The sequence below is a fragment of the Bufo bufo genome, chromosome 4, assembly GCF_905171765.1.
Source record: "Bufo bufo chromosome 4, aBufBuf1.1, whole genome shotgun sequence".
NCBI classification, from domain to species: Eukaryota; Metazoa; Chordata; class Amphibia; order Anura; family Bufonidae; genus Bufo; species Bufo bufo.
The window spans coordinates 155,973,361-155,993,699 of record NC_053392.1 but is presented as its reverse complement, the minus strand read 5'-3'; positions in this window follow the sequence as shown (position 1 = coordinate 155,993,699).

Below are 20,339 nucleotides of genomic sequence, written 5' to 3'. Positions count from 1 at the left end.
ATTAAATAATATTTTACATTCAAACAGTACATTTTATATTAAAATCTATTTTATTAAAAAAATCTGTCTAGTTCTGTTAAGTAAGCGTATGACTTGCTTATGGTTGTCAGGAGGAATGTTTTCAGCAACTTACAGCAAACAGAGATCTTGAAAATAGCAATTCTGTTCACATTTGTGCAGGAGGTTCTGTCACAGATTCCATTATATTTTACTGCGCTGCAGGGACACCATGGCAGAACCTGAACTACGCTGTCATAAGTCAGTTGAGTCTGTTGGATGTCACCACTGTCCGTTGTGCTACAATGCAGATTTGATCAGAGCCTAAGAGAATGAAACAAAAAGGATATTAGAATGTTACCAATAAGATTTATACACATACTATAAATTCATAAATTCTGGGTATTATATCAAAACAAGAAATAAAGCTGTGTATTAATAGACATGTGGTTAATTAATGGTTACTTTTCTTCTTTTTTTTTTTGTTTAATTCAGTAACTTTTAAATTAATACTTAACCGAAAATGCATTTGGAGTCAGAATTCTTAATTCAATGTTGCCCTCTAGTGGGCAAAGCAACAACTTCAGCTAAAATAATAAAAGCCAGAACTCAAAATCATCACCAGGTAAACTCATAAACAGTTTGTATAATTCCCAGACATTTGATGGAGGTAAAACAGGTATATTGGAACATACACTCACCTAAAGAATTATTAGGAACACCATACTGATACGGTGTTGGACCCCCTTTTGCCTTCAGAACTGCCTAATTCTACGTGGCATTGATTCAACAAGGTGCTGATAGCATTCTTTAGAAATGTTGGCCCATATTGATAGGATAGCATCTTGCAGTTGATGGAGATTTGAGGGATGCACATCCAGGGCACGAAGCTCCCGTTCCACCACATCCCAAAGATGTTCTATTGGGTTGAGATCTGGTGACTGTGGGGGCCATTTTAGTACAGAGAACTCATTGTCATGTTTAAGAAACCAATTTGAAATGATTCGAGCTTTGTGACATGGTGCATTATCCTGCTGGAAGTAGCCATCAGAGGATGGATATATGTTCTCATTCTGTTTACGCCAAATTCGGACTCTACCATTTGAATATCTCAACAGAAATCGAGACTCATCAGACCAGGCAACATTTTTCCAGTCTTAAACAGTCCAATTTTGGTGAGCTCGTGCAAATTGTAGCCTCTTTTTCCTATTTGTAGTGGAGATGAGTGGTACCCGGTGGGGTCTTCTGCTGTTGTAGCCCATCCGCCTCAAGGTTGTGCGTGTTGTGGCTTCACAAATGCTTTGCTGCATACCTCGGTTGTAACGGTTATTTCAGTCAACGTTGCTCTTCTATCAGCTTGAATCAGTCGGCCCATTCTCCTCTGACCTCTAGCATCCACAAGGCATTTTTGCCCACAGGACTGCCGCATACTGGATGTTTTTCCCTTTTCACACCATTCTTTGTAAACCCTAGAAATGGTTGTGCGTAAAAATCCCAATAACTAAGCAGATTGTGAAATACTCAGACCGGCCCGTCTGGCACCAACAACCATGCCACGCTCAAAATTGCTTAAATCACCTTTCTTTCCCATTCTGACATTCAGTTTGGAGTTCAGGAGATTGTCTTGACCAGGACCACACCCCTAAATGCATTGAAGCAACTGCCATGTGATTGGTTGACTAGATAATTGCATTAATGAGAAATAGAACAGGTGTTCCTAATAATTCTTTAGGTGAGTGTATCTACACATCTGATAGAAATGTCCTGCCTGGGAATGACATTCTAGGCTCAGTCAAAGCCACCTAACATTCCCACTTTACCCAGAAAACATATTTTTAAACACTCCAGTTCCATCACAAAACAAGTTAAAGGGGTTGCTCGGTTTCCTATATCAAGGACCTATCGTCAGGAAAGATCATCAATATCTGATTCGTGGGCATCCAATACTCAGCACCCCCATGATCATCTGCTTGAAGAGAACGCAGTGGTCGTGTGAACCTCCTCCGCCCCCATTTACTTCAATGTGAAGGAGCAGTTACACTCCGTCTACTCCTTCCTATTCAAGTGAATGGGATGATGTCGTTTTAATTACACTGCTTGTATCTGTGATGGCAATGCAAGCAGGTAAACAGTGAAGAGAAGGCATTGTTCTTTTCATACTTACCTCATCCGTTTGAGCATGAAGAGCCGACCCCCACCATCTTGTTTGAAGACCTCGCCCGAAATCCCATGCGCGCTGAACTATGACGTCACCGGCTCTTCACGGTGAAATGGATAAGGTAAGTATGAGATTTTTTATGTTACACTGTAATATCAATGTCAGATGCCGAGATCAGCTATGAATACGGCATCTGAGGGGTACAATGATGGGGGAGGGGGCTGCGCAATCACTCTTCCCAGTCATTGCACTTAATACTTACAAAGAAATGCGCTTTTTGTTTTGTTAAATTCAGCAAAGCAGCCGAATTTTATTTTTGAATACATCACTAATAATGACCCTCATAAAATAGTCATTCATCAATATTCACCATGTGTCTACTTTATCTGTCTGGCATCATTTTGGATATGTCATTTTATTTATTTAGTTAGTTAGTTTTAGGACCTTAGAAGGCTTAGAATTTTAGAAGCAATTTTTCACATTTTTTCACATTAACTATTTCAGTTCTTAAGTGACTCTGAGGGACTTACATAATAAAGACCACCCATAAATAACCATATAGAAACTACAATGTATGGTAGGACAGCACCACTTACTTGAATGCACTCAAGAGACTTTGCGGCAGTGCTCGTGGCGTCAGGTCTCGGCCTCAGAGACCCCCAATATACCAGCAGAGATGAAGAAGGTCACGGCACTCCAAAAGCAAATTCAATGTGTTTTATTCCATCAAATGTTCAGCAGCAACGTTTCGACAACAGTCTTTATCAAGCTACATACAAGTTTACAAGTGACTCACATTACATATATATAAGGGTACTAATTCATACCAATTAATCAGTGGGTGTGCTACCACCAATAAACCCGCCTCCTCTCAGGTACAAATAATTATATAATTAATTCAGCCTACCAACCACAGTGTAAATTAATATAAGGCTTACCGAGCGTTCATACTTGGGCTGTTATTCCATAGTGTGTCCATGATGAGCGGCGTCTTCCACATGCGACTGCGGCTGCGCGAATGTTCGAACGGGATTCACATACATCACATGTTCAACTACACAGTCATGTGATCAGTGACGCTACTCCCGGTCACCTGACAGATGACGCGCCTAAGCGTCTAGTCACTGTCATAGTAACCCCAGGTCCTAAAGAGAGAGTATGTCATTTCCTGTGATTCTCTTTATCCAGCATTATTTCAAATACATATAACTACATGCCTAGACGCCGGTCACCACGGACACAACAACCGAAAGATGATACTATTTAAGGAAAATATAGTTTCGTTTAACAGTGTCATAGGAGCCGATCTTCAGCAGGATATATGACACCTCAATCATATCAATACCGCGGTTCAGTGTCTGACTGGCTATGCGAAAAACGGAATAGTATAATGCCACACATAGACATAAAGGAAAGCCCTTTCATAGGAGTTTGGAGCTGATCAATAAATGCGATTCCATCAACAGTCATTTACAAAGCAATAAGTTCAAAAAAATGAGTTCAAAAAATGGCATATAGGGTAAATCCCGTGTACCACACGGTATAGAGTAAACAAACCCCTACCTCCCATAGGTAAATACCCAGGGATGTATTGGTGTGTTATACTCTCAATATGCTAAAGAATGCATTTAGACAAGGGATGTTAGGGCCACAACCATTGCCTCCCTCTGTCAAAAGAGAGACAACTGATGTGTGCCCTTGCCTGGTCCGGGCCCCACCACCAAGTGGGAGACCCCTACCACGCTAATCCCCAATGTCTCCTGTAAATATAAATATTTTCTCGTATTCTATGTAAGCATCACCCTACGCCACCAGAGCTCGATATAACCCGTATAAACAGATCAGCTCCCCAGGTGAATAATTAGGGCTTGAAAAATCCACCCGTCATATATGTGGTTCACATCCGTCCCGCATATCCAGTCTATGGAATCAAAACCTGCCACACAATTCGTGCGATGGTAAAATGAACCTGCTGGACGGCTCCCAGGTCACTGCTCCCAAAACACCTTAGTCCATCCCTCGCCCGTTTCCCGCATGGCAGCCTTATCTATAAGTGATAAACAAAAAAGGGAAGGGAAAAGAACAAGAAGAATAAAATCTGTTAATGATCTCGATACAATATCGGGTACTGGCACTTAATATATAAAAAACCCTTATTTTCACATCCTAAATAACGACTCAAAAGAGGGAGCCCACCTTGAACTCCCGATTGAGTCCCTTAGGCTCAATGGTGTCCAATTCAAAGATCCATCTGAGTTCTAGGCGTTTTAATAGCCGTTCCCGATCACCACCTCTCCGTGGTGCGGGGACGCCATCGATAATCCTGAACCTCAATTGTGCAACGCTGTGTCTACATCCATAGAAATGTTCCGGGACTGGAAGTTCACCTTCCAAATTTTCAGACGCATTCTCCATCCTTGTGAACAATTTCCGGATGGAGTACCTATGCTGGTTAATCCTCAATTTACAGGCCTGTGTGGTCTCACCCACATAGATGAGACCACACGGGCACTGCAATGTATAGATCACAAACTCAGAGGAACACGTGAAAAAACCTTTTATGTCATACTTCTTTCCAGTGTGTGGATTAGAAAAAGGTTTGTCCCTTCAGTATATTATTGCAGTTGCAACAATTGAGGCAAGGATAGCACCCCTTTCTGGAGATGCATGGCTTAACAGGCCTCTGCAGAAAAGAATGTACTAACTGATCGCCCAGATTCTTGGATCTCCTATAGGACATGAGCGGTGGTGTCTGGAACTCCACAATGTCTGGGAAAGAGCGTGTCAGGATTTGCCAATTTCGTCTGAGTGTTCCCGCTATTTGTTTGCTCACAACCGAATGTGTGGACACAAAAGGTAATCTTTTGTTCTCCATTTTCGTTCTGGTCGTGATCAACAAATGAGTCCGCGTGTGCTGCCTGACTTTGTCAAGATGTCTCCTAACCAACTTTTTGGGATATTGTCTGGCTATGAACTTAGAGCTCATTGCCTGCAATCTGTCATCTACATTTTTGTCATCTGAGATGATACGCCTAACCCTGAGAAGTTGGCTATATGGGAGAGAACTCAGCATGTTTTTTGGATGGGCACTATCAAAGCGCGACATATTATTTCTGTCCGTTGGTTTAACAAAAATGTCCGTTTGAAGACCCCTCTCAGTCACATAAACGAATGTGTCTAGGAATTGCATAGAGTGTGGCGAGTCCACTCTAGTAAACTTCAGTTGCGTATGGACCCTATTGATGTAATCATGAAACTCCCCTAACTCCGCGTCCGTCCCTGTCCATATGAGGAAGATGTCGTCTATATACCTCATCCACCCGGACACAAATTGGAACAGGGTGGATGGGTATATAGACGACTCCTCCACATGTCATATAGATATTGGCATATGTCGGGGCCATATTAGACCCCATGGCGGTCCCACGATTTTGAATGTAGAACCTGTCGTCAAAACTGAAATAGTTGCTAGTCAGCAGGATCTCCAACAGTGAGCTAACAAATTCACATAATTCTGCGGGGTAGTCAGTGTGTCGCAAGGCCCACTGGACAGCCTCCAAACTCTTTTCATGTTCAATGCAAGTGTACAGACTGGTGACGTCAAAAGACACCAGTCTATCACCCGCACCGAATGCTAACTGTTGGACCCTGCTGAGAAATTCAGTCGTATCCCTCACATATGACTTTGCTCCTGTAGCCGAAGTCCTCAACAACTTGTCGATGAACACAGCCGCAGGGGCAAAGACCGAATCTATACCCGCCACTATGGGACGTCCAGGCGGGTTACAAAGGTCCTTGTGAATCTTTGGTAAGACATACAGGGTTGGTGTAACTGGATGTTTCTCTATCAAATAACTATGGAGTTTTGCATCAATGATGTTATTGGCATAAGCATTATCTACCAGTATTTTTATTTTCTTCATCACTCCGAACTTCGGATCTCCATTGACCTGTCTATAGACTTCTGTGTCTTGCAGTTGTTTCTCTATTTCAGCAACGAACTTAATGGTATTCATCACTACAATTGCCCCTCCCTTGTCGGCTGCTTTGATCGTAAGCTCTTTGCGCCGACTAAGGGAGGTCAACGCAGCTTTTTCTTCCTTGGTCAGGTTAGACCTTGAGACATCATCATTCTCTCGTCTCAATCTGGTAACGTCCGACCGGACCAAGGAAATAAAAGTATCTATTGCTTTATGATATATCGGGGGTTGAAAATCACTCTTAATATGTAACCCCAAGTCAGTCAAGGTTAAAATACTGTGTTCAGTGTCCTCAGAGGCCTCAGGAGGCAATCCATCCCTAGGTCTCTGAGTCTGATCATTGAAAAAAACTCTCAGCTTGATACGCCTAAAAAAATGTAACAAATCAATTTCATTTTGAAACCAGTCAACCATAGACGTAGTTCCACCTCAGTTAGGTCATAAGAGGAAATATTTACCACCAATTGAGTCCCATTCATTGTGTCAACTTCTGTGCACCCCTCCTCCCCTGTTGTAATACAGGAGTTTTGGTTCCCACTGGTGGTTTGGTTGATCGTGTTGAGCGAACATTCCTGGATGTTCCTTCTATACTGGCGATGTTTACATCCTCCCCTCCGTCTTCTCCTGTGTCCCTTGGTAGTCCCAATCCTAAAAAATCAGTCCCATTGCCACGTTCAGTAGAGGAATCCGTGTCCGTAAGATCTGTACGTCGTCCCCTTGGCCTTTGGATCCTGCGGGTCTTCTGTGATCTAAATTTGTTGATCTCGGGCTGTGTCCTTTTATAGATATTGCCCTTGGCATAATCCTCCTCATCTCTAGACCACTTTTGTCTTTTGGTCTCCTCAATATTTGAACGGTATTTGTGCAAGTCCCCTTTAATTTGTTCAAGAAATTTATCATAGTCCTGAATATTAGTAATCAGTTTAAGTCGCTCCTCCTGTTCCTGGACCCTTGTGTTGATCTTCATTATATCCTTCTGTAAGAATTCCATATTTAATAGCATAATATCCATGGAAAACCGATTTGCTATCTCCATGAATTTATTAAGAAATTCTTGATTCTCAGGGAACAGAATTGGCCTGAGGTGGGTCCTCGGACCCCGGGGTATGTGACTTACCCTATAGTATTCTCTTAGGGTTAGGAGATGCAATTCCGTATTGATGAGCTGTTTTCTCTCATTCACCAGCCTGCGTTTGATGGAATCAGCAGTCGGTTGGTTCAGAAAGGCTCCCTCCCCCTCGTCGCCACTCAGGATGTGAGTAATTTTAAATTAGAGGGGCAAAGGTTTAAAAGTAATATAAGGAAGTATTACTTTACTGAGAGAGTAGTGGATGCATGGAATAGCCTTCCTGCAGAAGTGGTAGCTGCAAATACAGTGAAGGGGTTTAAGCATGCATGGGATAGGCATAAGGCCATCCTTCATATAAGATAAGGGCCGGGGGCTATTCATAGTATTCAGTATATTGGGCAGACTAGATGGGCCAAATGGTTCTTATCTGCCGACACATTCTATGTTTCTATGTTTCTATGTTAATTTGTTCACTTGAATAAACAGAGCTGTTTGGTGTGGCCATTGTGCTAATGCCGCTCAAATCCATGAAAAATATATATAGAAAAAACTATTTTTCAATCCATGGACAGTGTGCAAGTCCTCAGGCCCATGCGGATCAAACAAAAATGTATGGTAGGACAGCACCACTTACTTGAATGCACTCAAGAGACTTTGCGGCGAGGCTCGTGGCGTCAGGTCTCGGCCTCAGAGACCCCCAATATACCAGCAGAGATGAAGAAGGTCACGGCACTCCAAAAGCAAATTCAATGTGTTTTATTCCACCAAATGTTCAGCAGCAACGTTTCGACAACAGTCTTTATCAAGCTACATACAAGTCAGACACTGAACCGCGGTATTGATATGATTGAGGTGTCATATATCCTGCTGAAGATCGGCTCCTATGACACTGTTAAACGAAACTATATTTTCCTTAAATAGTATCATCTTTCGGTTGTTGTGTCCGTGGTGACCGGCGTCTAGGCATGTAGTTATATGTATTTGAAATAATGCTGGATAAAGAGAATCACAGGAAATGACATACTCTCTCTGTAGGACCTGGGGTTACTATGACAGTGACTAGACGCTTAGGCGCGTCATCTGTCAGGTGACCGGGAGTAGCGTCACTGATCACATGACTGTGTAGTTGAACATGTGATGTATGTGAATCCCGTTCGAACATTCGCGCAGCCGCAGTCGCATGCGGAAGACGCCGCTCATCATGGACACACTATGGAATAACAGCCCAAGTATGAACGCTCGGTAAGCCTTATATTAATTTACACTGTGGTTGGTAGGCTGAATTAATTATATGATTATTTGTACCTGAGAGGAGGCGGGTTTATTGGTGGTAGCACACCCACTGATTAATTGGTATGAATTAGTACCCTTATATATATGTAATGTGAGTCACTTGTAAACTTGTATGTAGCTTGATAAAGACTGTTGTCGAAACGTTGCTGCTGAACATTTGGTGCAATAAAACACATTGAATTTGCTTTTGGAGTGCCGTGACCTTCTTCATATAGAAACTACACCACTCAAATTGTTTAAAACTGATTTTACAAAGTTTGTTAACCCTTTAATTTCTAAATGTCACTTTTTTTTCAGTTTCAAATTTGTATCCATTTTTTCCAATAACACAACAAGGGATAACAGCAAAACAAACCTCAATATTTATCACCCCAATGGTGCAGTTTACAGAAACACTCCATATGTGGTTGTAAACTGCTATATGGGCACACAGAAGATTGAGAAGAAAAGGATCGCTTTTGTACGGGATATTTGGCTAGAATGGTTTTCACGTGCCATGTCATATTTAAAGAGACCCTGTGGTAAACTCTACAGTGAAAACCTTCAAAAAGTGATCTCATTCTGGAAACTACCCCTCTCCCCCCCCCCCCGCAAAGAATTTTTCAAGTGGTGCAGTTAACACTTCAACCCAAATAGCATTTCAAAGAATTTAGAAACACTGGACAGTGAAAATTAAAAATTACTTTTTTTTTTTACAATAAAATGAAGCTTTAGGCCCAAATTTTTTATTTTAACAATGGGTAGCAGGAGAAAAATCACCCCATAATTTATCTATTTTCTTTTTCTTCTGAATAAGACAACACCCAATATCTGCTGGTAAACAGTTTTATGGGCACACTGCAGGCTTCAGGAGAAAACACGCGCCATATGGCTTTTGGAGGGCAGATTTTCCTAGAAGGGTTTTTGGGGGCCATGTCACAGTTGAAGTGACACTGAGAGGTACCCCTACGGTATAAACCCACAAAAAGTTACCCCATTCTGGAAAACTACACTCCCTCAAGGAGTTTTTCAAGGGGTGCAGTAATAAATAATAATAAAATGTAGCTTTAGGTCAAAATTTTTCATTTTTACAAAAGGAAACAGGAGAAAATGACCCCACAATTTGTTACCCGTTTTCTCCTAAATGCGGCAACACTCTATATATAGTTGTAAAGTGCTGTATGGGCGCACCACAGGGCTCAAAGAAGAAGAGCACCATGTGCACTTGAGGCCTAGTTTGGGGATTTATACAGCACAGGCTGACAACTGCAGAAGCTCTGAGGTGAAATAAGAAAAGAAACCCAGAAACACTGAGAAGATACCATTTTGGAAACTACACCCCTCACAGAATTTACCACGGGGTGTATTTAGCATTTTGCAAAGATTAATTCACAGCAGATAATGCAAAGTGAAAATTTTAATGTTTCCACAGATTTCAGTGCCCAATACGTTGTGCCCAGCCTATTCCAGTGTGAAAATAAAGCCCTCTTATTATTGTTCTATGTTTCCTGATTTTAGAAACACCTAGACATACAACAGGATTTAGGAGTAAAAGGGCACAATGGGCACATAAAGGCCCAGTGTAGTGATTTATACCACTTGTGCTGACCAGTGATGGCCAGTTTGCAGTGTTTTCCGACGAACACATGCGATCTGCCACCTTCATCGGGCTGTTCTCGGAACTGCCTGCTCCCGGTGACCACATGTGTTTCATCGCGGCTCGCGGCGCAGGCACAGGTAAGGACTTACCTCTGCATCGCCAGACTTGGGAATAAATATGGCAGATTGCATGTGTTTGTCGGCGAACACTGCGAACTGGCCATCACTGGTGCTGACAACTGTGTAGGCTCTGGGATGAAATAATAAATAGAACCCCGAGAAGTTACCATATTTTGGAAAATCCACCCATCAAGGCATTGAAGGGTCAAGTCAGCATTTTAATGCTGCAGGTACCGTATTTTGTAGAAACGAATGCTCAGTGAACTGTGCAAAGTGAAAATTGTAGAATTTCCACAGATATTGCATTTTTGTGCCCAATATGATATGCACAGTGTGTGCCATCTAAGACATACCATGCCCTTTAAATTGTTAGGCTGGTTCCACTGGGTGCTGAAATAAATAGTGTTTACGTTGCAGGGTTTAGAAGGGAAAGACCACAATTTGGCTTCTGTAGTGAAGATTTTGATGGATAGGTTTATGGGCGCCTCTGGGGAACAGTACAGCCATCATCTAAGAACCACACATTTATTTTTCTCTCAGTGGAGGTGTTTAAAGGCTTATTTTTTGCCATTATCATTAGTTCTATTTTGGAGTACAAACAACTTTTTGATCACTTCTTATTTTGCATTGGGAAACAGGATAAAGAAAAGGCAGCCATTGCTTTTTGGGTTTTGTTATAGCGGCAAACACTGTGCAGCCTTTATTCGGCTGGTCAGTAGGATTACAAATATACCAATTTTATTTTATTTTTTTCCACATTTTGCCACTTTTCTGCAAAGCATGTTTGTAAAGAAAAATCATTTTTGCATCCATGTTTTCTGAAATCCATAATTTTTTTTGTAGCAATGCCTGTGTAAGGGCTTATTTTTTGCAGTATGGCGCGATGGTTTCATTGGTACCATTTTGGGGTACATAGTACTTTTTGATTGCTCAATATTATGCCTTTTGTGAGGCAAGGTGACCGAAAAATTGCTGTTCTGGCATGGATTTTATTTTATTTTTTTACAGCATTCAACTAATGAAGTAGATCATGTGATATTTTATTGAAGCTGGTTGTTACGGATATGGTGATACCTAATATGTCAACTTTTTTACTTTTGTTAAGTGTTACATTATAAAAGCATTTCTGAAAATAAATAAAAATCTAATTTTTTGTGTTGCTAGTTCTGAAAGCCATATTGTCACGGATGGTGTACAGGAAACAAGACAATACAATACGAACAATGACTCACTGGATCCACAACTAAGGAACAAAAGGGAGACCCCTGCAAGAGACCTGCCGCTCTCCCTTTTTGCTCAGCCTATGCGACCACCCCAAAGGTGGATGGGCGCATATCCACGTACCTCGACTATCTTACACCTGATGACCCTACAATAGTGAGGGGACACGACCACCGGCTCCCTACACAGACACGGAGGGAGTCAGGGTCACCTGGATCCAGAAAACAGAAAATCATAAATACATAAACAGAACTAATCTTGCAGACGACTGGGGACTGTGGACTGAGAACTAGGAACAGCATGCACACACACTCCAGGAAGTTGTATAAGCCGCACACTACTGCATTCTGGGGAGGAACTTAAAGGGCAGCAATCAGTCCAACTGCATGACAGCTGAGATAGACTAACGAGATGAGGAACTTAACCAAAACAAAGAAACTCAAGGAGGAGGATCTGGAAAGCTCCTGTCAGAGCTTCTCAACTGTCTGGTTGTGACAGTACCCCTCCCTCTACGAGTGGACTCCGGACACTCAGGGCCCACCTTCTCAGGATGGGACCTATGGAAAGCCCTGATGAGACGAGTGGCCTTAATGTCCGTCACTGGGACCCTGTCACGGAACCATGAACCAGACGTACAACAAGAGATAAATGAAAATAAGAAGGCTTTATTGAAAATAAAGCTGTAAAGCAAAAGTCCAAACGGATGGTGAAACCGAGCAGAGTCTTTGCGAAGCCAGAGGTCAGGAACCAGAAGGGTAGTCAGACGAAGCCAGGATCAGGAACCAGCAGGGTAGTCAGACGAAGCCAGGATCAGGAACCAGCAGGGTAGTCAGACGAAGCCAGGATCAGGAACCAGCAGGGTAGTCAGACGAAGCCAGGATCAGGAACCAGCAGGGTAGTCAGACGAAGCCAGGATCAGGAACCAGAAGCAGCAGCAGTCTTAGAAGCATGTGAACACAAGAGGACCAAGCAAGGAACTGAAGCCACAGACCTCCTATATATATGAGCTAGGCATCCAGCTCCTCCCAGGGGAAGGAGGAGCCGCAGGGTGGAAGGCTACAAGAAACCCAGGACCCAAGATGGCCGCCAGCACATGTCAAACGAAGGAGAGCAGCAAGCAGGTAAGACCATGACAGTACCTCCCCCTCAAGGGCCCCTCCTCCGCGGAGCACAAAACGGTTTCTGAGGGAAGCGTGCGTGGAAGGCTCGGAGCAAGGCAGGAGCATGGACATCTGCGGAGGGAACCCAGGAACGCTCCTCTGGACCATAACCACGCCAATGGACCAAAAACTGCAACCGACCGCGGACCAGGCGTGAGTCCAGGATATTGCTCACCTCATATTCCTCACGATTGCCCACTTGGACCGGACGAGGCCGAGGAACCGAGGAAGTGAAACGATTACACACCAGTGGCTTCAACAGGGAGACATGAAACACGTTGGAGATCCGCATGCCAGGAGGAAGCGCAAGGGCATAGGCTACCGGGTTTACCCTGCGAAGCACTCGGAAGGGACCAACAAAGCGAGGCGCCAGCTTGGGAGTGGGCACTCGAAGGTTGAGGTTGCGGGTGGACAACCATACACGGTCTCCGACCTGGTAGGAAGGAGCAGGCGCTCGTCTGCGATCAGCCTGGAATCTCTGGCGCTGCGCAGAGACCTCAAGGGACTTCTGGATCTGTACCCAAGAAGCACGTAGGACGGAAAGGTGATCCTCCACAGCCGGAATATCCTGGCGAGAGAATACCTCCGGTAACACGGCAGGTTGGAACCCATAATTGGCCATGAAGGGAGACGTGCCAGAGGAAGAGTTCACCGCCGTGTTCCTGGCAAACTCAGCCCAAGGCAGGAGGTCAACCCAATTGTCTTGGTGATCGGAGACATAGCAACGAAGGAATTGCTCCAAGGCCTGATTGGATCGTTCTGCGGCCCCATTGGACTGAGGGTGGTAGGCCGAGGAGAAGGAGAGATGAATCCCCAACTGGGAGCAAAAGGCGCGCCAGAACCTGGACACAAACTGACTCCCCCGATCCGACACAATCTCCTTAGGCAAACCGTGCAACCGGAAGACCTCCCTGGCAAAAATCGTGACCAACTCTTGTGCAGAGGGTAACTTCTTGAGAGGAACACAGTGGCACATTTTGGAAAACCGATCCACAATCATGAGAATGACCGTATGGCCTCGGGATGCAGGGAGGTCCACAATGAAATCCATCCCCAGGTGTGACCATGGGCGCTCCCCGGTGGCTATGGGTTGCAGAAGGCCCAACGGAAGGTGCCGAGGGGACTTACTCTGGGCACAAACGGAGCATGCCGCTACATATGCGGCGATGTCGGAACGTAGGGAAGGCCACCAGAACAGACGTGAAACAGCCCAGGACAGCTGATTCTTTCCAGGATGCCCCGCGGTCTTGGAGTTATGGTAGGTTCGCAACAACCGAGTGCGCAACTCCTCAGGCACAAAACATCTGCCGTTGGGTCTCCCAGAGGGAGCACCAGATTGAGCCGCCAAAATCTGCTCACCCAGGGGAGAGGTCAGGCTGGTGCGAATGGCGGCCAGGATCTGATTCGGAGGTATGACCGAAGTCGGAATCGACTCCTCCCTGGACAGCTCGGAGTACTGCCGTGATAAGGCATCCGCCCTGATGTTCTTGGAACCGGGTAGGTAGGAGACCACGTAATTAAAACGTGACAAGAACAGAGCCCATCTGGCCTGACGTGGTGTCAATCTCTTGGCCTCAGAAAGGTAGGTCAGATTCTTGTGGTCCGTCAGGATGAGAACCGGAACCACCGAACCCTCGAGCAAGTGCCTCCATTCTTTAAGGGCCTGCACGATGGCCAATAACTCCCTGTCACCAATCTGATAGTTGCACTCCGCGGAAGACAGTTTCCGGGAGTAAAACCCACAAGGAAGCAGAGGACCCTCTGGTGTTCTACGCTGAGACAGAAGGGCGCCTACTCCCGTCTCAGACGCGTCCACCTCGAGGACAAAGGGCAACCCAGGGTTGGGATGCGACAGAATCGGAGCCGACACAAAGGCGGACTTTAGGGCCTCAAAAGCTCGGATGGCCTCGAGCGGCCAGACCTGGGAATTACAGCCCTTCCTGGTCAGATCCGTGAGAGGCTTGGCCAGCATGGAAAAGTCCCTGATGAACTTCCGATAATAATTGGCGAAGCCCAAAAAGCGCTGCAGGGAACGAAGACCACTGGGCTGGGGCCACTGTAAGACAGCCGAAACCTTCTCAGGATCCATGGAGAACCCCTCAGCGGAAATGATGTAACCTAAGAAGTTTACCTGGGATCGGTGAAATTCGCATTTCTCAAGCTTCCCGAACAGCTTGTTCTCTCGTAACCGTTGCAACACTCGTCTGACATCCAGAATGTGGGCCTCCATGGATTCAGAATATACCAAGATGTCATCCAAATAGACTACCACACACTGCTGCAACAGGTCACGGAAAACATCGTTGATGAATTCCTGAAAGACTGCGGGCGCATTGCACAACCCAAAGGGCATAACCAAGGATTCGTAATGACCGGTCCTGGTGTTAAACGCGGTCTTCCACTCATCGCCCGCCTTGATCCTTACCAGGTTATATGCCGCCCTCAGGTCGAGTTTGGTAAAGACCGTGGCCCCTTTAAGGCGATCGAACAGCTCGGAAATCAAGGGTATCGGGTAAGCGTTCTTGATCGTGATGCGATTGAGACCCCTGTAATCGATGCAAGGCCTCAACTCACCGCCCTTCTTTTTCACAAAGAAAAATCCAGCCCCTGCCGGGGACGAAGATTTGCGAATGTGTCCGCGTGAAAGCGCCTCCCTCACGTACTCCTCCATGGCCTCATTCTCCGCTACCGACAGTGGATAGACTTTGCCACGAGGAGGAACGGCACCAGATTGTAACTCTATGGCACAATCGTATGGGCGGTGCGGAGGTAGGGCAACCGCGCGCACCTTATCGAATACATCCCGGTACTCCTCGTATTCAGGAGGCAACAGAGAGTCCGAGGAAGTACACAGCAACTTGACAGACCCATGGATGCAACTAGCCCCACACTGCGGTGACCACGAGAGGATCTCGACCGATCTCCAATCGAAAGTCGGATTATGCTTCTGGAGCCAGGGGTACCCCAAGACCACCGAGTAGTGTGGAGACGAAATAACCTGGAGGCAGACCGACTCTCTGTGAACGGCACCAATGGCTATCCCCACTGGAAGGGTCTCATGAGTCACGTGTGGCGGCAGAAGGGGTCTGCCGTCTATCGCCTCAAGAGCCAGTGGGGAACCTCGAGCCTGCAGAGGAATGGAATTGGCGGCAGCGAACACACTATCAATGAACAAACCACCAGCACCAGAGTCCACCAACGCCTGGGTCGTCACCGAGCCCCCGACCCAGGAGAGGACAACAGTGATCAGTGGTTTGTCAACACGGGAAACCGGGGACGAGGAGACTCCACCCAAGATCTGCCCCCGACAGGATCTCAGGGTACGAGCGTTTCCCGGACGGTTCGGACATGCCAACCGAAAATGCCCACCGAGACCACAGTACATGCATCGGCCCTCGCGTCTCCGGAGTGCCCTCTCCCCCTCTGACAGGCGAGCAAACCCCAGCTGCATGGGTTCCCCCCCAGACAAGTCATCCCCAGGAGGCGTGGGAGGAGAGGGAGGCACGGGTGGGACAGCAAACGTAGGCACCAATCTGTTAGAAGACCTCCGCAGGTTCTCCTTAAAGGAAGGTCTCTCCCTGAGTCTGGTGTCAATCAAAATCAGGAAAGAAATAAGAGACTCGAGCTCAACTGGTAGGTCCTTAGCTGCAACCTCATCCTTCAAGGCATCCGAGAGACCATGAGAGAAAGCAGCGACCAGAGCCTCATTATTTCAGCCCACCTCTGCTGCCAGGGTACGAAACTCAATGGCGTATTCAGCTACGGATCGTGAACCCTGTCTGATGGACATAAGGAGCTTCGCAGCAGAGGCAGCACGAGCCGGCACATCGAATACCTTCCGAAGAGAAGCAACAAAACCGGAAAACTCGGCAACCACCGGATTGTTGTTCTCCCATAAAGGGCTGGCCCAGGCCAAGGCCTTGTCCGAGAGCAGCGAGATCAAGAAGCCCACCTTTGATCTCTCAGTAGGAAAGGCATGTGGCAGCAACTCGAAATAAATGCCCACCTGGTTAAGGAAACCTCGGCACTGAGTTGGCTCTCCCCCAAAGCGCTGTGGAAGAGGGGCAGAACCGGTCATACCCCGAAACACCGCAGGCGCAACAACAGGTGTCGGGGTAGACTCTGGCGCAACAACCGGAGCGGCAGTAGGAGCGAGCCCAGGAGCGACAACCGACCCATCGGCAACGGGAGCGAAATGAGCCGTGCGTTCAAGCAGGGTTTGCAACGCCACAGCGAACCGACCCAACAGGTGATCCTGCTGATCAAGTCTGGCAACCAGCGTGGGTAGCGAGGATGGCCCTGTACCGTCAGAATTCATGGCTTGGTCCTAATGTCACGGAACCATGAACCAGACGTACAACAAGAGATAAATGAAAATAAGAAGGCTTTATTGAAAATAAAGCTGTAAAGCAAAAGTCCAAACGGATGGTGAAACCGAGCAGAGTCTTTGCGAAGCCAGAGGTCAGGAACCAGAAGGGTAGTCAGACGAAGCCAGGATCAGGAACCAGCAGGGTAGTCAGACGAAGCCAGGATCAGGAACCAGCAGGGTAGTCAGACGAAGCCAGGATCAGGAACCAGCAGGGTAGTCAGACGAAGCCAGGATCAGGAACCAGCAGGGTAGTCAGACGAAGCCAGGATCAGGAACCAGAAGCAGCAGCAGTCTTAGAAGCATGTGAACACAAGAGGACCAAGCAAGGAACTGAAGCCACAGACCTCCTATATATATGAGCTAGGCATCCAGCTCCTCCCAGGGGAAGGAGGAGCCGCAGGGTGGAAGGCTACAAGAAACCCAGGACCCAAGATGGCCGCCAGCACATGTCAAACGAAGGAGAGCAGCAAGCAGGTAAGACCATGACAGACCCACATCCTCTCCTCAGGACCATAACCCTCCCAATGAACGAGGTACTGGAGGGAACCGCGGACAAGACGAGAATCCACAATCCTAGAGACCTGAAATTCAAGATTTCCATCAACCATAATCGGAGGAGGAGGCAAAGGCGAGGGTACAATAGGTTGAACATAAGGTTTCAATAAGGACTTATGAAAAACATTATGGATCTTCCAAGTCTGAGGAAGATCAAGACGGTAGGCAACAGGATTGATGACAGACAGGATCTTGTAAGGCCCAATAAACCTAGGACCCAACTTCCAGGAGGGAACCTTCAATTTGATATTCTTGGTAGACAACCACACCAGATCACCAACATTCAGGTCCGGACCAGGCACACGTCTCATATCTGCCACACGCTTACAGTCATGTGAAAAAATTAGGACACCCTTTGAAAGCATGTGGTTTTTTGTAACATTTTTAATAAATGGTTATTTCCTCTCCGTTTCAACAATACAGAGAGATTAAAGTAATCCAACTAAACAAAGAAAACTGAAGAAAAGTCTTTTCAAGATCTTCTGTAAATGTCATTCTACAAAAATGCCTATTCTAACTGAGGAAAAAGATAGGACACCCTCACATGTATTCCCTCTTAAATTGGCTCAGATCTCACACAGGTATATCACACCAGGTGCACATAATTAGTAGATCGTTACTCTGCATGTTGAATGAGGCTTGCCCTATTTAAACCTCAGACATTTAGTTTGGTGTGCTCCTGACTGTTGAAGTGAGAGTGAGCACCATGGTGAGAGCAAAAGAGCTGTCAGAGGACTTCAGAAAAAAGATTGTAGCAGCCTATGAGTCTGGGAAGGGATTTAAAAAGATCTCAAAAGATTTTGAAATCAGCCATTCCACTGTCCGGAAGATAGTCTACAAGTGGAGGGCTTTCAAAACAACTGCCAACATGCCCAGGACTGGTCGCCCCAGCAAGTTCACCCCAAGAGCAGACCGCAAGATGCTAAAAGAGGTATCCAAAAACCCTAAAGTGTCATCTCGAGAACTACAGCAGGCTCTGGCTACTGTTGATGTAGAAGTACATGCCTCTACAATCAGAAAGAGACTGTACAAGTTTAACTTGCATGGGAGGTGTGCAAGGAGGAAACCTTTGCTTTCCAAGAGAAACATCGAGGCCAGACTGACATTTGCCAGCGATAAAGTTGACAAAGACCAGGACTTCTGGAATAATGTTCTTTGGACAGATGAGTCCAAAATTGAATTATTTGGACACAACAGCAGAGGACATGTTTGGCGTAAACCAAACACAGCATTCCAAGAAAAGAACCTCATACCAACTGTGAAGCATGGAGGTGGAAGTGTCATGGTTTGGGGCTGCTTTGCTGCAGCAGGACCTGGTCAGCTCACCATCATAGAATCCACGATGAATTCTACTGTGTATCAGAAGGTGCTTGAAGAACATGTGAGACCATCAGTTAGAAAATTAAAGCTGAAGCGGAACTGGACCATGCAACATGACAATGACCCAAAACATACTAGTAAATCAACCAAAGATTGGCTGAAAAAGAAGAAATGGAGAGTCCTGGAATGGCCAAGTCAAAGTCCAGATTTGAATCCCATTGAGATGCTGTGGGGTGACTTGAAAAGGGCTGTACGTGCAAGAAACCCCTCAAACATCTCACAGCTGAAAAAGTTCTGCATTGAGGAGTGGGGTAAAATTTCCTCAGACCGATGTCGAAGACTGGTAGATGGCTACAAGAACCGTCTCACTGCAGTTATTTCAGCCAAAGGAGGTAACACTCGCTATTAGGGGCAAGGGTGTCCTATCTTTTTCCTCAGTTAGAATAGGCATTTTTGTAGAATGACATTTACAGAAGATCTTGAAAAGACTTTTCTTCAGTTTTCTTTGTTTAGTCGGATTACTTTAATCTCTCTGTATTGTTGAAACGGAGATGAAATAACCATTTATTAAAAATGTTACAAAAAACCACATGCTTTCAAAGGGTGTCCTAATTTTTTCACAAGACTGTATATCTCTAACTCATGATCTTTAGATTATCCTGAATCTTTTGCCAAATAGATGACAAAGACGAGGAGAATCTGTCCTCATCAGGTAAACCAGAAGACCCCTCTCCCGAGAAAGTCCCAAACTGCGGATGAAACCCATATGCACCAAAAAATGGTGACTTATCAGAGGACTCCTGACGACGGTTATTTAAAGCAAACTCAGCAAGGGACAAAAAAGAACACCAATCCTCCAGATTCTGCCCCACAAAACAGCGCAGATATGTCTCCAGATTCTGATTGACGCGCTCTGTCTGGCCATTCGACTGCGGGTGGAAAGCAGAAGAGAATGACAACCGAACCCCCAAGCGAGAACAGAAAGCCTTCCAGAATCTGGAAACAAACTGCATGCCCCTATCAGAGACTATGTCTGAAGGAATACCATGCAATTTGACAATGTGGTCAATAAATGCCTGCGCCAGCTTCTTAGCATTGGGCAAACCAGGAAAAGGGATGAAATGCACCATTTTGCTAAAACGGTCCACCACCAGCAGAATCACAGTCTTCCCCGAGGAACGAGGCAAGTCCGTTATGAAGTCCATGGACAGATGTGTCCAAGGACGGGAAGGAATGGGTAAGGGAAGGAGAGGACCTGATGGCCGTGAATGAGGGACTTTGGCACGAGCGCAAGTCTCGCAAGCTGCCACAAAACCCTCAACCGACTTACGAAGTGCAGGCCACCAGAATCTCCGAGCGATGAGATCCAGTGTGGCTCTTGCCCCCGGGTGCCCAGCAAGGACCGTATCGTGGTGTTCCTTAAAAATCTTGTGTCTCAAAGCGAGAGGCACAAACAACCTCCCAGGAGGACAAAGATCAGGAGCCTCTGATTGGGCTGCCTGCACCTCTGTTTCCAATT